A 5211-nucleotide genomic window follows, 5' to 3' on the forward strand; every position below is an offset into this window, starting at 1 on the left:
AGTGTGTTTCCTCTTATTGTATTCAGACAGCATCTACAGCATGTCATATGCGCAAAAACTGCTAGCTTGTAATGTTGTTGTTTTATTGTGTCACTTCCAAAGGCATTGATCTGTAAATGTTTTATAGAAAAAACACATTGAGGAAAATAGTCATCTGTTCTTATGGAACACCAATCTGTCAGTCTGTCATTGAGTTCTGTGTGACAGTGTGATTTAACTGAAATGTAAAACCGTAATAACATTCCAGCTAAATTATGCTAAAGGAGAAAAAGATGCTTGAATTAGACGTAATTCAATCCCTAAAAACAAAGCACCAAATGTTGCTGTAAACTGCTCCTCCAATCAGTAAAACATATTAGCATGCTTCTAGTCTGTAGTGTAATAAAAATAATAAATCTAATATTTAAATAGCCGCCTTTTTCAGGCATGAAGGGTCAGGTCGGTGGAGGTCAGATTTGTAAGTGAAGGCCACCATCTAGTGGAAGCAACAGATCTCTGCAGACAGTCAGTTAACTGTATTCTTGAAGCATATTTCCATGTGTAGCTGTGATATTTTTATTATAAAATGTTTCCTATATCATTAATTACAACTTTTCATAGCTTTTTACAGGAATTAGCCCCTGTTATGGAGTGGATAATGAAAAATGTTGTGTTTTTGCCATGATGGGTTTTGATTTCATTGTGTTTTGTTATGTTAAATAAAAGATTTTTTTTCCCACAAAACAAGGACAATCGGGTTTGTATGAAGTAAGAGATGATTTAGAAATATGTAATAGGTAAAGGACCAGTAAAAGTATGATAAAGATTTTTAAAAGTATTCCTGTGCAAAAGTCAAAGACCGCTCTGTCCTTTAAGGTGCTATAATAGTTTGGTCACTTCAGGGTTAGAGAGCTACGACTACAACAGAACATTTATGGGATTAATATCCTGCCACGCCATGAAACTGGCAGGACATAAATCCCACACATCACCTACAGAATCAAAAAGTCCTTCCTCGTGACGGTTCAAACCCAGGTCACTACTGTGTCCAAACCCCTGAGTACTCTGAGTAGTATGACCTCCGTGCTGTTTGTAACTTGTAAAAAATATCACTGTGTGTTTGGCTCCTCCAGGTGATGGCGATGATGACGAGGAGGAAGGTCGTGAGGAGCGCCTTCCATCTTGTTACGACTACGTCATGCATTTCCTCACCGTCTTCTGGAAGGTTCTGTTTGCCTGCGTCCCGCCAACAGAGTACTGGAACGGCTGGGCCTGCTTCTTCGTGTCCATCAGCGCCATCGGGCTCCTCACCGCCATCATCGGGATTTGGCATCGCATTTCGGCTGCACCGTGGGGCTGCGGGACACTGTGACCGCCGTGGTGTTTGTGGCGCTGGAACTTCCATTCCAGGTGAGTAAATGTCCCGTTTCACTGTGTGAGAGCAAGAAAAGGCAGAAAGGAGCGTGGATGATTTGATTGTTTGAGTATTGGATGGATTATGGGAGAATACCAGATTTATGAGTGCATGTAGTGTCACTTTGTAACTTTGTAGTTGTTTTGTGTCCTTCAGTCATTTTGCATCATTTTGCATCTGTTTATAATCATCTATTTGTATCTTTTGTGTGATTTTAGGTGGTTTGTTGCTCTTTCTGGCCATTTTATGTCTCTTTGTCATTTTGCATCTTTTTAATTGTTTTTTGTGTCTCTGAATCATTTCAATCATTTTCAGTCATCTTACTGGACACAAGCTTTGCGCCTCTTTAAAGTAATTTGGATCTCTCTGTAGTTGCTTTGACTTTCTGTCAATCATTTGTACCTTTGCAGTTGTTTTTGTATCTTTTTGGTCATTGTTTGTCTCTTTGGAATCATCTAATTGCTTTCTATTTAAAAAATTTCTGGGGTGTGAAGGTGTGTGACTCACATTTTCCACCTTTTCCTTCTCCAGACACCTTTGCTAGCAAAGTGGCTGCCATACAAGACCAGCATGCCGACGCATCGGTTGGAAATGTCACTGGCAGCAACGCAGTCAACGTGTTCCTGGGGATCGGAGTGGCATGGTCAGTGGCCGCCGTGTACTGGAGAATTAAAGGAAAGGAGTTCCGGGTGGATCCTGGATCACTGGCGTTCTCCGTCACGCTCTTCACCATCTTCACGTTCATCTGCATGTCCGTGCTATTGTTCAGACGCCGGCCCTCCATCGGCGGAGAGCTTGGCGGCCCGAAAGTGTCCCGCCTCCTGACCACCCTCCTGTTCCTGGGTCTGTGGTTCCTCTACATCCTCTTCTCCAGCCTAGAGGCCTACTGTCACATCAACGGCTTTTAAAGAGGAGATGAAGAATGTTCCAGAAGAATTTTGCACAGCAGCACACACAAAATCGTTGACTCTCAGTCCATTTAGTCCACGGTTTAACACAAAACAAGTGTAAGATTCATCTGGTTAATAGGGCTTCAGATACATGTTCACAAACACTACATTTAAGCATGTGTAAACAGCGCATTTTAAACACATTCATTGTTACTTGGAAGATGAGGGTTAAGAGGAAGTATTTTTGGAGGGTGAGAGCGTGAAAACGAAAGGTTACTGCGGATAGTTAACGGGGAGCAGACGGAGAGTGACAGAGAATGACTGTGACGGGAGATTCAGAGGTGAAAAGAAGGTCAGGTCAGTCAGAGGAGTGCTGCTTTATTCACTTTAAAGCCAGGTGTGTTTATTTTGGGTTGAGGAGCTCACTTCCAGGATCAGACCACTGAGACGGATCACAAACCTGTGAGCATTGAAGGAAAAATACCTTTGTTTTCCTTTAGTCTCTCATTCAAACCATCAACTCTGCAGCTTCATGTTTCTTCACTGAGGAAGTGGAGGAGCACTGCATCAAATAAGGAGTCGAATGTTTACAACAACATTACATTTGTTTACTACTAGAGGTTCTTGTATAGTGGTGATGCTTGTCTAATACGCAGTATAGCTGAAGGTGGCTCTCCACACGCGCTGTAAATAGTACAAACCGTTGTACATATAGAGTGTAGTAATTTCACAGGGCAGGCTGCCACACAAAAGGATGCAGAGACAGAAATGCCAGGTTTCTACTGTCGCTGTCAGCAAAGCTTCGATGATTTTCATTGCACAGGCTGGAACACTGGTAGTTGCAAATATTACAAATGTCAGCGGCTTTAGTTTTAGCGACATGCTAAGTGGAAAATAAAAGTTTTAGCAACCAAAACAAGTAAATAAGAAGCGCATAAGTGTAACACTGACTAAAGAACATCTTGTACTATCTCTTTACCGGACCACAGCCTCTGACAGGGCTTGCATATAAAGCTGAAGGATTAGTTTTTGCATGTATAGCCATGTACAGAGCATCTTCACATTATATGTCATGTACATGCATGAAAAAGGGAATAACCAGCCTAATTATCCACCTGTAAATTACATCCTGTGTTTTTGTGTCGACTCGGTGAACAGAAACTGTCAGCTAGTCCTTGATGTAAATCTTCCTGTATAAAACAGAAGAAGCCGTTTGGTCCGGGAGGAACAAAAGACATTTTCCTCTCCTGAAGGACCAAATATGCGCTCACACACTCCTGATGTGTGCAGTGTCATTTAAAAACTTTGTCTGAGGCAGTCAGATGGGCTGATGAGCTGCAGTCAGCCATCGCTGTGTTACTGTTAGTGGCAGACTCGTCCATTCCTTTATCTTAAGTGACAGCAGCATGGGCAGACAAACATGTACGGGTGGTTAACAAGACTCAACAGTGTTAGTTTACTCTCAAAATAAGTCTCTAAAGTTGCTGATTGCCATCATCAGCATCCGGTCTGCAGCGTTTGTTAGGAAAAGCTATAATCTACACATTAATTAGGCTGCAGGACTGTAGTCTACAGCCACTAATGCTTTAAGATAGCAACCAAAGAATGCCTTAAGGGAAGCTCAAGTAAAAATCTAGTATTCAAGATTTCTGCTGTACAAACTGCCCAGGCTGCACTTTATTTAACGTAACTAAAACCACTGTGTTGTGCTATCTTTCCTCCATCATTCTTAAGTGGTTACTGTGCAATATACGAAGGGAGAACTGTCTCGTGTTTCCACTGGTTCGGATAACACCAGATCCAGGTGACCATCATGTTGTCTATTCATGTCTGCTTAGAGCACATGTACCAAACATGTTAAAATTTACTTTCCTTCTTATGGAAAGCCAGCGCATCGTTTGTAATAACAAAAAGAAGTTCTGATTAAAGACAGAGGGTCTACCTGAAACGAGGATGTCTACACGGGAGCAGCACATCAATCATAGTGCCACAAGCAGGAAACATGGCTCTGCAAGGCATGCATGTGTTGCTCAGTATTGCATGGCAGACTTGGAACAAATGTTCACAAGCTACTGAAGAAACCCGGCTGCTAAATACACCATAAAACACTGGATGGTTGCGAACACGCTCTAATTCGTTTCGACATTTCCACGCTGGCACTTCAGGGCTACTATGTTCAGCACTGAGATGCATGAGCAGGAAAGCGCGTGGTGAAAAATGTCACAACAAACAGCAGTAAGATTGTCTTATATAATAATAATGACTAGAAGCTTTAATTATTATCATTATTATTTATTATTATAACTGCCTAATTTCAGTCCCATTAAATATATTTCTTTGAGGACATTGCATTATAAACCTCTCACCCACAGATGATAAGTGCTATACAAGTGGAACTCTTTATTATTGTTGTTAAACATGATAATTTGAAAAGGATTTGATTGGTTAACCCTGACTAACTTTGTAAACTTTCTAAAATCCAGTTTTGTATCTTTTTCCTTGCAGATGTAGCCAAGGTAGATTATTTTGTATTTCTAAACAACTTTAGGATAGTTTCAGTGTATAAAGCTGGTATGTAGACTACATGGTGTCTGAATTTAGTGGTTGACTTTGATATATTTTCCACAGTGAGAATCTCCCTTTAACGGTGTAGTAGTGGCATCATAACAACTTTAAAGCATCTAATTTACTGAAATAGATGGTCCGCTAATCATTTGTGTCTTTGTTTTTCATGTTAGTAGATAATTATATATTTATTTATTTATAGAAGATTATTCTCTAAGCATAGATGTGCTGCAGTCCTTGAGGAGAACAGTTTGGAGTTTTTTGAGCATTAGGTTTCAATGTGCAATACGAGAAAAGGTTCCGCTGCAGCTTACATTGTTCGAGTCAGTCCGTGTCTTTTTTTCTGCGCAGTGTTTGTCATAA

At 40.8% G+C, this 5211-nt stretch overlaps 1 pseudogene; it reads left to right on the top strand.

The window, feature by feature from the left end:
* Positions 1 to 1078: 1078 nt before the first annotated feature.
* On the top strand, positions 1079 to 3073 carry LOC109199107 (sodium/calcium exchanger 2 pseudogene; annotated as a pseudogene).
* The last annotated feature ends 2138 nt before the right edge of the window (positions 3074 to 5211 follow it).

Source organism: Oreochromis niloticus, unplaced genomic scaffold (genome assembly GCF_001858045.2).
Source record: "Oreochromis niloticus isolate F11D_XX unplaced genomic scaffold, O_niloticus_UMD_NMBU tig00007297_pilon, whole genome shotgun sequence".
Taxonomy (NCBI): domain Eukaryota; kingdom Metazoa; phylum Chordata; class Actinopteri; order Cichliformes; family Cichlidae; genus Oreochromis; species Oreochromis niloticus.